This window comes from Cryptomeria japonica, chromosome 3, assembly GCF_030272615.1.
Source record: "Cryptomeria japonica chromosome 3, Sugi_1.0, whole genome shotgun sequence".
NCBI classification, from domain to species: Eukaryota; Viridiplantae; Streptophyta; class Pinopsida; order Cupressales; family Cupressaceae; genus Cryptomeria; species Cryptomeria japonica.
Genome location: NC_081407.1, coordinates 82,033,996 through 82,051,145, shown reverse-complemented (window position 1 = coordinate 82,051,145; position 17,150 = coordinate 82,033,996). Strand labels below are relative to the sequence as shown.

Below are 17,150 nucleotides of genomic sequence, written 5' to 3'. Positions count from 1 at the left end.
GTACATTCAGTTTTGTTAATGTCCTAAGCTGTATGTGCAGATATGTGTGGCTTTGAGGGGGTACAAAGAAGATCTATGTGGCTTGTATGTACCTGCTAAACTTCTTCATATTCCCGATTTCACAAGTACACCATTCGATTCCTGGGGCAGAATAGATAATACTTTGTTGAAAGTTATTTCAGTTGTTGGTAGGAGCCTCCTGCTCCACCATTGCTTTCTTCCATACTATGTCACACCAGCCCATTGATATTGAGAACATTTCTCAAGAGGAGCCAATTTTGAATGAAACTCAATTGTCTAGCCAACCCATACCATCCCCGTCTTCTCCAAAAGACAGCCATTTTGTTCCTAGTTCATCATCACCAAGCAATGAGATTTGTGCCCAGTCAGTTGTCAAGCACGAACAGGCAATTGATGGTGCTTTGCTTCCCAGTTTCTTACCACCACAAGGAGCAACATATATCAAAAAGATTTATCCCCAACCAGTTTTAAAAAATGAAGAAGCGGTTGCCAATACTGAAGTGTTCCTTGATACTCTAATCAAGTTTCATGCTGCTATTAGTAACGAATTCATGTAAGTTGTGTACTATGGTCTTCAAATTTCAAGTAATTTTTGCACCTAGATAAAACTAGTATGAGGAGAATTAGTTTAGCGTTCCATCAGGTTGGATTTTATTTGATCCTGATATAATCATATAGATTATGCTTAGAGCAGTGAGAGTAGAAAAAGGCTTGTTTTCCATTTGGATTGGTTTTTAATCCTGAATATTAGAAAATTCTTTTTTAAACAGCCATTGCATAAGAGTGAGTTTTCCTTGATTTTATGTTTCTTTGAATTTAATGTGTTTTTGGAACTTAGGAATATATTTTATTTATGAAACCAATGATATGCTGTCACTTTTACTTCAGAAGCTTTGTAGCTTTGTTCTTTCATGCGAATATAAACCTTGCTAAAAGAGCTAGAAAAATGTCTGTCTGCTTTTCGCTTGGGTTTAGTTTCAGCTCAAATTTTCAACCAAGCATGTCATGGAGCTTTTTTCACTTGTTTTTGGGTCCACATTTTAAAACACAAATTATTACTTGTAATTACGTATATTTTAGGTGATAACTAACCAACAGATTGCATATATCTTGTGTAAATCTGTTAAGTTCTTCCATCTCTCTCAGAGTTTGTATAATTCTTTTCTAAATCTTGGGGATAAATTTTTTTCAATTTGCTAAAAATATTGAACATCATTAGTGCAAAGAGTATCAAACAGTAACTGAATGTATTGGAAGTCATGACAGATGTAATTTCATTAAAATCTTTGAAGCACATATTGTAATGTTCTTTATTCTTTTATTAAGAAGCTTTATTATGATGTTTAAATTATACAAAAAATTAAGATTGAGCTTGAAACTATACTGCAACCTGCCAGCAAATTACTCTAGTAGCATTCTTTAACATTTAGGCAATGCTACAATCATGTCAAAGTTATTTTAATGTGTATCATTCCGTGAAATTGCTAATAGGAAAATCCACCTTGTGGTAAACAAAAATTATCAGTTAGGTGCTTTCATACAAATTGAGACAATAGAAAAGCATTATTTTTTATGGTTACACCTTTTTTTATTTAGAGTTTTTTTTTTTAATTAAATTTTGTTGATGGAACTGAAGTTTATTGCAATATTTATCACCAGCATGCTTTTGTAGTCTCAACCACCTGTTAAGGTCTGCTTTTGTAACCTTTTGCAAAGGATCAATCTTATATGTGGGTCTAAGTTTTTCAAGGGTTTGTGCCTGCTACTGAGGTGGGAAACTCCCCAAGATTAAAATCTTAGTTGATGCCACTAACATCAGTATCAACACCATTAGCATTTGTTTATAACTTTATTCTGCTAGTTTTTTAAAGGGTTTGTGCCTGCTCACGAGGTGGGAGACTTTTCAATATTTACCTCACTATCGACACCACTAACGTATGTTTACACATAGATTCACCCTTAATGTATGTTTACACATAGATTCACCCTTGCAAACTTATACCAGTCCATTTATGGCATCAGATATTCATGTCTTTTGTATTTTTCTCTACATTTTATATTAAAAATTGTAGAAATGCCTGCATATAGGTGCAAAAGTGTTTTACATCTTTACAGAAAGTATTTTATAGTGAAAGGATTGGTGTGTAAATCGTCTGGTTATTATAGGGACGGATGTCTTGTATTCAACAAATATCATATGGTATAAAAGAGTCAAGGACAATGGCTAACTATTACAGCTGTAGAGATGAAATATTGGTTCATCATTCAATCTTAAATTTGGCATGTTTCTCTTTGAAGGATTCCAACTATTGGAGGCAAAGAATTAGATTTGCGTCTTTTATACATGGAAGTGACTTCTCGAGGAGGACTCTGTTGACGTGTATTTTGTACACAATCATACACAGAATAAAATACCCAAGGGTACCTTATCCTCTCTTGAATAAAATCTCTAACTGCTGAAGATATCGCAAGAAGGATCAGTTAGGGTGACTTCAATGTTCTTTTAAGTAGGGTCTCTACGTGTGGATAAGCACCAGTGGTCATTGTGATTGCTGTTTCATCAAGGGGTCTTACGCCAAACCCGAACTGCAGGAATAGGGTTTCCTAATACTAACAAGCTCTCAAAAAAAAGATCAAAAGAGTAGGGCTTGCAAGGGATCTAGTCTAATGTAATCCTAAGAATGACTCAATGTGGACGAGACTTGGCGAGATTCTACCAACTTCAATATTGCCATAAAATAACAACTCAATTGAAATTGATGCGATCTTCTAAGGTAACAAATGATTTTTCAATTCATCAAGGATCATAGACACTACCACGAAGGCACATATCCAAGATACAACAATGATTGAAGGTTTAAGTGGTTCAAGTTGATCCAGTTGACCACGCAAGGCGTTCCTACAATCAGCAAGAAGCTAGTGGTTTGGAAAGTGAATCTCACCGACGATCAAGTCCAACACTTTGTCCTTCAAATTAAAACACTACTTTGATTGAGAATGATTCAAGACAATGAACAACCATGAAGATAACCACAAGAATTGCAATAAAACACCATAACTTCAATATTTTATTGATCTCAAAGCCATCATGAACAACAATTGTTTGAAATTCCTTCTTCAAAGCTCAATCTTGCTACAAAATACTTGCTTCTCTAATCACTAATGCTGATATCTAATCTCTAGTTTCTAGTTCTAGTTCCAAAATGAAAAGAAATGAGGGTATATATAGCATCCTCAATCACAATGAACGGTCCAGATCAAAAGAAGATCAATGGCCAAGATTGTGACACCTAAACCCTAATTAGGGTTTTATTACAAGAATTCCCCTTTTATTGCACAACATTAAATGCATAGCCAAATATTAAATTTGGCACGAAAATCTAGGAGACATAGACCAATGACAATTAAGGTGCCACATCATCTATAACAACCTCTCATCTAGAATCTTGTTCCCTTTCCAATGCTCCTTTTTAGCATATGCAATGAATCTAGACACGATTCCTTCGATCTCAGCAATTGGAATATCAGGAAGATTCTTCATTCGTTCTTCTAAGTGGATGACCTGATCAAATGCCTTGAGAAGAGCAGCATCCCATTCAAGTTCAAGTTCCTTGGTCTTCTCAATCAGGAGCATGGTGGCAAACATCTGATCTCGTTGCTCATTTGTAATAACATTCTCATCTTTGCAAAAGATGACCTTAACTCTATCTTCCAATTCCTGCAAATCCACATCTATCTCAACTTCGATCCTCCTGCCAAGAATAGTACGTAGTACCTCAAACACTCTATCCTGGATCAGGTGGATAACCTCCTCAACATGATTGCATCTAGTACTGATGTCCTCGAAGAGAACTTCCTTCATCTGGAGTAAAGTCGACCACTGAAGTAAACTATGAGGTCCTCCATCCATTATCTTTTCTTGCACTAGAACCTTCCTTGATGTTTGTCTGATTACTTGCAGTACAGGAATGATAATATCCTTAGTATGAGCAAAAGCAGCTACAGTTATCATCAAGTTGTGGATGACCTCAAGAACTTGAATAGCTCGATGAATGGTCTGCATCATCCTTGTTGCAAATTCAATAGCAACTATATGGGATTTGTCAATCCATGAGCTCATAAGATGAACCAAACTCCTAACTCTCTCTACCTCACCAACTAATTCAAGGGGAAGTGCCTGTGTAGGAGATACTGCTGGATCCTGACGTCTCAAAGGCTGATTGAGATGGCTAAAGTAGCCTCTCCAAACATTGACCTCTCTCTCAAGCTTCCTATTCTTTTCCATTTCTTCCCTAATCTTGTCTCTAAGTGCCTCAAATGAATCAGTGGCATCATCCAACGTCTGTTCGGCTGTGGGTGGACCAAGCTCAAATGTCTCTACATCATATTCCTCTGCGAGGATCTCACCTTCATACTTGTCCACTGCCGGTGTAGCTATCTGCAATTTCCTAGATCCTGTTTCATCTCTGATCATCTTGGACATCTTAGTAGCCTTCCTCTTCTCTATCATCTTTTGAGAATCTCCAACAAGGCTCTCTAAATCAATCACACTGTCCTCGTCTTCGATCACAATCACCCTTGTAAGTCTTTCCTTTAACCAATCTGGGATGGCCAATCTTGTTTCTCTAACCTGTATCTCATTGGGCAATGTTTCTTCTTCTCTGAGAGGAGACGTTACTTCATTATCTTCCTTATCTTCATGTAGCTCATTAGCTTGGAGAGACCCACTTGGTGACCTTCAAGGTGCCTGTCCTTCTTATTGTTCTGTACCATTGATTCCATAGACTCCTCTATCTCAAGTGTCCTCTTCTCATGTCGAAAAGATGTGCTGGATGAACGATCTCGGTTGGCCTCTTGCTTCTTCTTGAAAGATTCCCTTTTTTCAGGTCTCTCTTTCCTTTTCGAGCCTCTTGGATGGGGATTGCCCTCACTTACACTTCGAAGGTTGCCTTCGCTCGCATTTCTGGGATTAGGATTACCCTCACTTACACTTGCTCCTCCTTCAACTGGTTTTTCTTCCAAAGTGAAAGTCATAGATATACCTTGCTCTCTCAACTTCTAATGCTGCACATCAACCCATCTGTGAGTACAAGACAAGACTGGAGCCATCAAAGCATCTAGATCCACAACCTCGGGTTCATTCCAATCTAGCCTCACTGATTTGCTTTCTCGATCATAAGATGATTGGAGATGTCTGCCACTGTCCTGAGCTTGGTCGGCCACTCTGTAAATTTTGCATTTCCTGATGAAGTCTAAAGGCAATCTAGAATGCATATTTCTTTTCACTTCAAGGTCATCCAAGAGATTCATCACAAAGTCTTCCACCTGAGGTTCATGTTTATATTTTCTTCCGACCGTCTCCTCTATATACCCATATGGATCAAAGCTCTCTCTCAAGGTAAAGAATGAAAATGAATATAAAGCTAATTCCTTCTCTGCATCATCCATGGCTAGAGCATTAGGACATACCTCAACTGAATTCCCCAATATGATAGGCACAGGAACTCCATTTCCATGTCTGTGTCTGAATGCCTTCACATAAGCTGCCAACTGTCTTGTTACCTCAAGTAACACTATTCTGTCTGTCGGATATCTCGGCAACATATAAGGAGGTGAAGGACATCCATGAACTCTAATATATGTAAATTTCTGGAATTGGATAAACCATGCACCATACCTCTTTACAAGCTCTTGTGCATCTTGAGATAACCGGTTGTGAATCCCGCCTTACAATATCCTGGTGATGGTCATCGTGAATGTATCATTGACTAACTTGTAGTTACTCCCTGGCAGATGATGCAAGTGAACATAAGAATCACAAACTCTGACCTCGCCGGGTCCTCTTCCAATCACTCCTCTGTGAGGTAGTCCTGCATACTCAAAGCTCCTGATCAAGGCATATATGATGTATGAACTCATGTGGAAAGACTTAGTAGCCTTCAATCTCCTTAACTGTACGTCCAAGCAATGACTAATCATTCTAGCCCAATGGATTGTTCCTTTTCCCTGAACTATCACTTGGATGAAGTAGAACATCCACTTCTCAAAATAGAAGGCTTGAGGGGCTCCTGTGACTTGGTTGAGTAGTGTTATCAAATCTTTGTACTCCTCCTGGAAGTCGATCCTATGTGGTGTGTTCGGAATCTTGCTCAGGCGAGGACGACTCTTGAGTAACCAATTCTTGTTGATGATGCTTAGGCAAGTGTCTGGATCATCTTCGTACATGGACCTGGCTCCTTCTATGCTTTTATAAATCATATCTTTATGTTCTGGCAAGTGAAGAGCTTCATTGATAGCTTCCTCTGAAAGATAAGCAAAAGTGTCTCCTTCCTTGGACACTATCGATCTGGACTGTGGATCATAATGGCGAGCACACTCGATCATCAACTCATGGCACTGGATTGCTGGAGGGAAGCCGGCTGCCTTGATAATACCACTTTCAATTATTCTCCTTGCGACAGGTGATGGCTTGCCAATGTAGGGGACCTCTCGAAATTTCTTCACACTGAAGTTCCCCAAGTTAGTATCTCCAATGTTGCTCCACTTCGACACGATCTTGGTCTCCAATTCTTCATTCTTCTGATCTTCCTTCATGAGAGCTGGACGACTGGTGGATGCTCCCGCCTTTGGGGTCGCCATTGTAACACCTACACAACATTTCATAATAAGTAATAGATTTTGCAATGTATAAACATAGATTAGATTAGAGAATGAATTTAGGAAACTTCATGATAAGTCTTTGAGTTATCATTTCCTAAATTCGATTGAGCTACAGGAAATTCAAAATTTCAAAATTCAAAATTTAAGATATGACAATCAAGATTCAAAATTCAAGACAAGGGAAGACTTCGCCATACCTCACTTGAGAGCTAACTCTAAAAAAGTGAAATAAGGAAATTCGCCTACGCAAAAATCAAAATTTGAAGTATCAATGCGATCCTCCTCTAGCAAAGGCACCTTCCTTATCAATTTCGCCAACTTTGGGGTCTTCAACGTCTTGATGGCAAATTCGCTCCACTTGAACACAAACCAAGTCCGCACTTCCCTTCGAATGGAAATTTCGCACCTCTCCTTGATGAAATTCGCACTTTGTAATTGTCTTCTCCAAATCACATGCAAAGGATGATTGAATGATGTTTTAAAATGCCATATCACACCCCCTATATATAAGCGCTTACCTTCTTAATTACCTCAAGGCCGACTTTGGAAATAAGGCAAAATAAAAACAAATTTTAAATAAAAATCAAGGCCGACTTTTTAAAATATGGAAAATAAAACCCAAGCGCCCCAATTTATTTATTTAAAATAATAATTAATTAATTTAATGCCTTCATATTTAATAGTTTCGATTTTTAAAGGCAAAATTAATTAATTAAATGTCTTGTGCGCACCCATTAAATGCTAATTTTAATTAAATATTTCAAGTTTTATTGAATTTTAGCATTTAATATAATTCAAAAATGATGTTAGCGCCAAAACATGGGAGATGTAAGGAGTACAAACCACATCGCTCTGGTCCCTGGGAGAGGGACAGGAGCGATCTAGCATTTTGCTTTTTGAATTTCTTGCCTTTGACGTTCAAAACCACTTCCTCTACGTTGAAATTGGTATCTTCACTGGGAATCTTGAACTTGATCTATTCAATTTTGTAGATGAATGCCTCTTAAGATCATTATCGCCCTGGTCCTTGACTGGAGGACAGGAGCGATCTTGCATTTATTCCTTGGTCTTTGCTTTTTTAATCACTAATTTGCATCACTAGGTAAGTAACAATTTTATCCTTTCATTCCACGCATACTTACTTGTCCTTTACAGAGCTAATTTGATATTTGAGTGTTTATCGCCCTGGTCCTTGACTGGAGGACAGGAGCGAACTTTGAATTCTAGCTCAAATTTGTCATCTCTTAACCTTAACTCTTTGTTCATCACCTTTCAAATGACATTTTGATTCTTGTGTAACCTTGCTTTGATGTGATCTAGGAAGAAAAATGATTGATTTCATGAATATCGCCCTGGTCCTTGACTAGAGGACAGGAGCGATTTTGCTTCTTTGCTCAATTTAGTCGCTTTTTGACGCTTGGTTCCTTGCTTATCACCTTCCCAAAGACATCTTTGACCTTGTGCGATCTTGCCTTGACGTGGTTTCTTGAAAGAAATGACCAGTCTAGTGAATATCACCCTGGTCCTTGACTGGAGGACAGGAGTGAACTTTAGTCTATGGTGCAAATCCTCTATCATATCGATATCAAATTGTCCTCAAGGCGTAAAATGGTGTTCTTTATTCCTTCTTGAACATTTGAAACGAATGTGGCCTTCAAAGTTTAAGCATATTTGACTATTTCGCTCTGGTCCCTAGGAGAGGGATAGGAGCGAACTTTCACTTGTAGGCTTGTTCGTGCTTTGCCAACCTTCAAACTTGTTTTCAACAGACTCATTATGCTCCCCTTCATTCATCTTCGGCATGAAACTCACTTTAATTTCATGGGAAATTTGCCTAAGGAAGAAATCGCTCTGGTCCCTGGGAGAGGGACAGGAGCGAACTTGGGCATTTCCATCACTTTTGCGTTCTTTGACACTTTACTTTCTCTTCGAGGTGCTTCAAAACATCATTGCCCCCTTGTAGCTTAGTCTGGATTCATCGAAAATCGGAAGGGAAGGCAAAATAACTAAGATTTCGCCTTGGTCCTTGACTGAAGGACAGGAGCGAACTTGCATTTGTAGGCCCAATCATTCTTTGCCAATACTTAAAACTATCTTCAACGGATCCGCCATGCTCCCCTTCACTCATCTTTGACATGGAATTTGCTTCATCTTGGCGAGAAACTTGTCTAAGGAAGAAATCACTCTGGTCCCTGGGAGAGGGACAGGAGCGCCTAGGACAAAATAGGCTTCATTGGCGTCTTGCACTCTTCAAAATTATATTCAATGGATTCATTACGCTTCCTTTGCTTGCCTCAAACTTAACACTCACTTGATCTTAGCCCAGAACTTGTTTCGTAAGGAAAATCGCTCGTCCCTGGGAGAGGGACGGGAGCTATCACTAAACTTCGCCTTGGTCCCTGGCAGAGGGACAGGATCGATTTTGCTTCTAGGGCCAATTTTCCTTATTATGGTACTTTCAAGTTATATTCCATCGATAAGATGTACTCCCTTTGTTCTTCTCAAATCGTGAAATCATTCAGATCTTTCAAGGACAGGGCAATTTTGAATTTCAAGCTCCGGTCCTTCAGGGAGGGACAGGAGTGATTTTTGTCCTTGAGGGCAAAAGTTCAACTTTTTATTGCAAACGACTCAATCCTGGCACTCTATCATGTTGGTTTCACCTTCCATTACGTCCTTGACGCTTCAACTTGATCAAAATGAGGTCAAAATGGTCTAAGTGATTTATTTCGCCCTGGTCCTTAACTGAAGGACAGGAGCGATTTGACTTTAAACTTTGAAAAACTTGCCATTTTTGAGATTAAAAATCTTCAAAACCTCCAATTCGCGTTCAACTGCATCTCCTGGCGACCCTGCACAAGACAAATAAATTAATAACCAGGATGCATAGAATATCATTTTCGCCCTGGTCCCTGACTGAGGGACAGGAGCGAACTTGCTTCCACAGGCCAAAATATCAAGTTTTTAGGACCTCAGTCACTTCACAAGGTAAAATTAGGTTATTTCCAATGCCTGGGATCAATTATCAAAATTTCCAAAATTTGGCCAAAATCACTCAAACAAAATTTCAAAATTCCATCATCAAAACTTAGGCAAAATTTTGGACTTGTATTCAAAATTCCGGCTGAACCTAGATAGACTTACCTGACCCCTTGACAAATTCACCTTACTTCAAAATTGCATCTTACGAGAGGAAGCTCAATAATCTTCAAAATTGGACTGGATTCTGGCTTGAAAACATCAAAATGGAAACCTTAAGGCTTATACCCAGTCCAGACGACTGACTCACTAACCCAAAACCCTAAAAGCAGAGAGAGAAGCAGGCAAAACCGAGCAAAAAGAGGGGGTCCCCATTTTAATGGGGCGATGTGTGAAACGGTCACAACAGACTCAAACAAGTAAGGAACCGCTAGCCTTAAATTCTATGATCAATATTTGTTTTGGCGTACCTATGAGATTTTTAATATACTTGATTGGTAATTTGTATCTTGTCCATTTCTTTTATGTTGGGTCTATTTATTATTCCATTTAGTTTCTCCACATTATTCTTCTTGCCTTACTACATTTTGTCTAATTATGTCACAATTGTCTCCGTAACAAGGCACACAAATTAACATATACATGTTGAATGCAAATGAAATTGAATAGTTTGGCTGGATTTTCTACATTGGTTAATTCATGTTTGAGCTATATGCTTACTAGATGCTGATCAATTTATCAGGTAATGATGATGCTCCAATTAGAGGATCACAAAGTGCCTAATTCCCTTCATCATGAGAATGAAAACATTTTAAGTACCTCATATCAGCAAAAATTGAAAAATACTAGAAGCAGATGTATATGTATATCGCATTTTAGGAATAATCTCTGGGAAGGCATTTGCAGTCAGTATGAAGGATAGATACTGAAGAAATGGGATATTATCAAACCAATTATAATTTTTCATTGACGGTATAATGAATAGACTTCCTTATGGTTATTGTCAGGTCATCGAAGACAGGAAATGGAAGAAGATAACTGCGTTGTTTAATTTTCCACCAACAGCAACCAACACATCCTTTGTTCTAAGCGAATATTACATTAGCTTGCTTCATCATTATGAGCAAGTTTACTTCTTTGGGGCCCGGGGTCATCTAATTCCCCCACCACAAAGTAGGTGGAATTCTCTTTATGTTTCTCATGTTCTTTTGTTGCGAAATGCATCTGATAAAAATATTTTGACTTTTTCTGTTGTATTATTCAGCTGCTCTACCTGCTCCAAGCCCTGTTAATCCACCTTTGGATGAAGTCCAGCCTCTGATCAGGAGAAAAAAGAGGAGAGCTTCAATTCCTCTTTCTGAAGGTTGTCAACTCCTGCCAATTCCAACAATTTTATTCTTTTAACGGATTTTTATGCTTACTGTTAGAATAACTTAAATTTTTATTTAAGTAGTCATGTTTATCCGATAAATTCTTGTGTAACTTGAATCAGTGACTATTGCTAAGATATAATTCATTTTCTTTTCTCACAGTTAACCCTGCATCTTTTTTGGGTCATCCCTTGACTGGAGTTATATATGGAAAATTCGAACATCCCGTGACTGGAGTTATATATGGAAAATTCGAACATGGTTATCTTGTTACCGTGGTGGTTGGCTCGGAAAAATCAAGTGGTGTATTATACCAGGTGCCAACAGAACAGTTTGCAGAAGTACCTAGTTACTTAAATAATGGGGATGCTGCTTTAGGGGTTCGCCCTTGTAGCCGTCGTAGGGGAAAAAATTAAATTAAGAAAAAAGATCCGGATCATCCTAAGCAAAATAGGAATGGCTACAATTTTTTCTTTGCCGAGCAGTATAAACAATTGAAAGCATTGCATCCTGGCAAGGATAGGGAGATCACTAAAATGATTGGTGATTCATGGAAGAATCTAAAAGAAGAAGAAAAATGGGTAAGATAAAAATGAATTCTGATATGAAGTTTTCTTTTCCCACTACATAATTAGTCTTCTTTGTTACTTTTTTTAACTAAAAATAAATGCTTTTGTACTGCCTTTCTTAATATTTTGTCTTGATTGAATATATTAGGTTTACCAGGAACTTGCATTGAAGGATAAGGAAATGTACAGAAGTGAAATACAAGAATATAGAAAAGCAAAAATTGCAGTCCCATGACACAGAAGTGTTGATTGCTTGAAATTAAGGAATAATCAGCATGGACAGCAGTTTGAGCAGAATAGACATGCAATGACAAACTATGCTTAACTCTTAGTTCAGCTATTTATCTTGATCGTTTTTTGTTTTTTTTGGTTCTGGGTTTGGTGTATAGTATGCCGAAAAACGAGTGTAACTGACCTCGTTAAAGGAACAACAGTATAGTGTGCCAGTGTTGGTGTGCATCTCTGAATTCTTCTTTTTTTTTTCCTTGTAATTGCTGAGGCCTTCCAAGTTGGAAGATAATAGATAAACTAACAAAGTCACAAAAGATTGTTTAGATTTGAATATACACAATATCAGGAACAATCAACTTAATAGCAAAGTTTTTGTTTCAGGTTGTTACTTCTATGGGCATTTTAATCTCCTTTCAATCTCAGGATTTTATTTCTCATTTTAATCAATAAATGTGGTTTGTTTAGTTTCCCCTTCAGGATTAGTCCTTTGTCAATTTTTTGTTTCAGTTTACATGTCATCTGTCATTCTGGTTTGTAGAATCATTACTTTTTAAGATTTTCTTCTTGGATGGATATTTAAAGCATGAAGAATAAACAATTCTAGTGTTTCTTGATAACAAATGGTTGAATTCATAGTAACACTTTGGATTCTTGAACACTCACCTTTGTTTGAGTTCACTCAAAAATATGAATGTCACATAATGTGGTACAATCTTACGCTGATAAAAGTCCATCATAAGAAATTTAATTCAGACCTAAACTAGAATATTGCGAAAGGAGTGAAGATTTTTTGAAATTTATATATGATGATACCTTTAGTCAGAAATCAACTGACAAATCAAAATATATATATATTTTTTTTCAAAGAAATAAAGTTTGGCTTGCAGTCATTTATAAGTTGTCTAAGTCAAACTTGAAGAGTTTTTGAAAGTGTTTCATGAAAGCAAAAAACTCTATTCATGTTTGGTAAAATGTTTCCTTGTGCAGGAGCATATTAAGTTTATCCTCGGAGTATATTTTAAATTAGGAAAGCTTAAAAACTGTTAGGAAGCTTTGAAAGTGTTTCATATGATTACTATAATTACTGAACTGTATTCATATTTGGTGAAATTATTCCTCGTATAGGAGGATATCAAGTTTTCATTTAGAATATCTTTTTGAGTTAGGACACGTAAGTTTCAACCACCACATGGTTATGATCAATAAGCATCTAGTTAGGGATGTAGAGTAGAATATAATAGAAATATCAATATGGTTAAGAACTGGGTTGGTTGTAATGGCTAGGGTAGGATTCCATGGAGGGGCCAGGTGGTCCTGCGAAATGTCATTCCTCTAAAGTTGGAAAAATAGGATAGTTCCATAAACCTTGGGCCATCAATGTTGAGGAAAATCTGTTCTGGCTGCTAGAAGTGAGAGGTCTGGAAGTTTGTAGCTTATTCTTGAGATATTTGAGAAATTTGATATCCAAAAGAAAGTCTGTGTTGCGAATTTCAGTCCTTTAACTCCAAAACGTTTAAGACTATTTTTGATGTAGATGAGAATTCCAGTTCCATTTAATTGCTTTACTGGAACATGCTTATATATTCTATTGATAGAACCTGAGGTGTAGAGTAGAAAGCCCCTCTCCAAATAGGATTAGGATTACTAGTCAGTGTGGGTACACAAATGCGGGTTATCATAACTGACTTTTGTCTATCTACAAGTATCGCATCCATGTCACGTCCATTTTCTCATATGCCTTGATGAATTCGAGTGCACTGCCAAACTGTTATTGACAGTGTCTTGCAGCGTGCAGTTATTCCACAAGGATATTTTTGGCCAATATTAGTTTTTTTTAATCTCCATCCGCCATATTCAATGACTATGTCAGGCTAAAGATAATTTCAGTAATTTTTAACATTCACATTCAGGCTAAAGATAATTGCATGTTATCTGCTTCTCATTTTTTCTGATTTCCACTAGTTTACCTATATCTGCACAGGCTTATTAGGGACATAGTTTTTCTAACAAATACAACCATTGGGCTATAGCTTAAAGAATGTTACAGAGAAAATATACAAAATCTGCAACGTCTAGAAATGCTTTGAACTTTGAGATCCAGCACGCCGTTTTGATCTCTATATTTGGTCGCATGTTCGAATGCAATTGATGGTATCTTCTTTGAAACATGTGTCGGTAGTTCTTTAGGTTTTGAAGTTTGAGCAGATTAACAATTCACATCCTATTTTGTTTATTGACTGCAATTTTGATTGACTATGCCTTAATTGTTGTCCTCTGTAAATAATCATCCCTTATTTCTCTATTGTGTTTGTCCAGAAGTCATTATTTTAGTCAGTTTATTACATTCAAGCCATCTTTACTGCAATCAAATGACCTCTACCTCACATTCTTTATTGCCTTTCTCTTTTGCAAGATCCTTTTGCATTTAAATTTCCATTTATCTATACAGCAGCTGATTGGGCTTTTCTCTTGTATTTTTTTGGTAAATTTTCATCTATTCATAAATTTATTATTATGTGAGGAGAGTAGGAGATTGCCTATGTTCCTCCGTTGTTTATTACAAATTGGTGGTCACATCTTCAGACATTCTGATCGGCTCATATGTATTTGTTGGGCATATCAAATTTATCCGGACTGTATGTTAGTCTATAGCACTACAATATAAACAGTAAAATGAAACTGAAGGAGAGCCAGATATTCCAACGGAACATGGTATTGGAAATACATTGCTCTTATTGTTCGTTAGATTTGTTGCAATAACCTCTTTCGAAAATGTGTTCCATTATTAGTGAATTATAATAACTTCTTTCAATATTGTGTTCAATAATTAGTGCATAGGAGGACACTCTCATAGAGGGGATTCCATAAATAAGGGAGAATTGTCTGCAAAGGTGCAAGCACGGTGTCTTTTGCAAGTCAATTTCAGTGATTTCTTTCATCAAATTAAGGCTGGAAAGTAGCCAGTAGCCACTAGCAAGTGATTTCCTTATGTACAAGCCTATTTTGTGATCCCAATTAATCAATCAATGCATTAAGCATCTCAGTTGGACCCCGTGGGCATCACTAAAGCTTTATTTCATCTAACTACTAAACTTATTTTGAGAAAGCTTCTTCAACTAGTTCACCCTCGATTACCTTAAGTTAGTAAGTCAGCTAACCACTTTGGGCTATAATACCAACCAACAGATAGTTTGTATCTCATATCAACAATCACAAGACTTGGCTAAGCAAAATTCTTTTCTTTATACCAAGCTAAGGTAAGCACATCCAATAATAACACATTAGTTAGTACGCTTCTGATTTATGTAGGAACTTCCAACACATTAATTGCTAAGTCCCCACAATAATTAACCTCCTAGACTCCTTAGCCTTCAATATCAATAGTCATGAGCCATTAGTTGTGTGTAAAAATTCTTTCTCTATATTCAGCTGGTGCACTAACACCTATATATTCAAAAATATCTCACAAACAAACCCATCGAACTGACCAACCTTTCCGCCTAGAACCACGTCACAACCTTTAGTGATTGTTATGGAGATTAACTCAACTGTTTTTGCATTTGGTCTTATGATCAATAGGAATCAATCTATGATGCCAGGTTCCTTAAGAAAGGTAGCACACACCTTTTAAAAAGTTTAGTAGCAATGCTTATCAATATGGATAAAGGATGGGCCTGATAAATTCTTTACATTGAAGCTCTTCGATACCAATCGTATCAACCCATGAGTAAAAGACTGAAACTGTAGGCAACATGGTCACTTGCTGGTTTATGACTAGTAGAAATATGCTATACTACCTTTGAAAAACCTTTAAGCATATTACAAACGAGCGGTAGGTATTATCCTTGATCTTTGGCCAATGACAATCAGTTGCTCAAATCAATGATAATGGGGCATTAGAGCAACCATAGAAATATTGGCAATTTATCCACCTCATGGTCTACTGCGATTGATTTAGCTTGGTAAACCCAAATCAGTGGTCAACGTGAACTTAGACCTTTTTCAAGAAAACTAAGGAAGTCATGCCATTAGGTAAACAAATATAAAATTGGCCCATCAAAAACCACTTCATCGCCACAATCTATTGAAACAATATTGAAGTGAATTTACTTTTGCACATGTATTCTCCAATGCAAATGTTTCGTATTTCCAACCTTATTAACATCATCAATACAACTTTCATTTGAGAGAGCACAAATTATCATTTTGGTTCCTAGTTCCTCTTCACTACACGGACCAATACCAATCAAAAAGATTTTTGCCCAGTCAGTTGTCAAGCACGAAGAGGCAATTGACAGTGCTTTGGTTCTCAATTTCTTACGGCGACAAAGAGCAATACCAATCAACAAGATTTACCCCAACCAATTTGAAAAAATGAAAAAGCAGTTGCCAATAGTAAAGTGTTTCTTGATTCCACTGGTACAAAATTAATGTAATTTTCTTCAAATTTCAATTACTTTTTGCACCTAGATAAAACTGGTATATGGAGAATTAATGTAAGCTGGTAGTGTTCCATCAGGTTGGATGTTATTTGGTACTGATATCTCATATAGATTATGCCTAGAGTAGGATTATAGTAAAAGGTTTGTTTTTCATTCGCCTTGATTTTCTTGAGGGAATATAATTGCGAAATGTTTCAAATGAGGGGCAAGACTTTCTTTTATACATATATTTATGTAACATATTGATTTTTTATTTTTCGAGGCAAAGTGTTAAGCGCATATATATTAGATTAGATATAAAAGTATTCAGAAAGTAGTTAAAAGTAACAGAACCAAAAATGGCACAGTTAGCCAAGCTCCAGTTATGTTTTGCTAATGTAAAACTAAAAGTAGAAAGATCTGATTAAAATTGTAGAGAGTAGAGAGATAAGCTCAATCTGCAAGAACTATTACACTAGGAATAGCTAAGGAGGGGCAAAAATAAAGAGGCAGAGAGAAAGGCTCCATCTGCTGACTCGAACACCATTCATCAAGAAGGACACAAATGCATTCTTTAATAGTTTGAACATAACCATCAAGCCAAAAAAACATAACATACCACTCGAACCCCCATTTTACAAATATTAAAACTATATTTATTTATTTCAATATAATTAAATTTTGAAATGAAGGGGGGAAGCATGAGTGGTCAAGGGGCATACATTGAGAGATTGAGCTTTTTCATTTAGTCTCTGAAGGCCCTCTATGCTATTAGTCGTGATTGTTCTGTTCACTTCAATAACAACTCTTACTTATATAGATCTTACTTGTTGTACACCACAATCTGCATGAAGCGTATCTCTCTAAGCTTTAAGCGTATCTCTCTAAGCTTTAGCTAA

General features: G+C 36.9%; 1 pseudogene; it reads left to right on the top strand.

Annotated features, from left to right (window-relative positions):
• Positions 1-227: 227 nt before the first annotated feature.
• LOC131027924 (high mobility group B protein 15-like) overlaps positions 228-17,150 on the top strand; it is a 29,648-nt pseudogene continuing 12,725 nt past the window's right edge.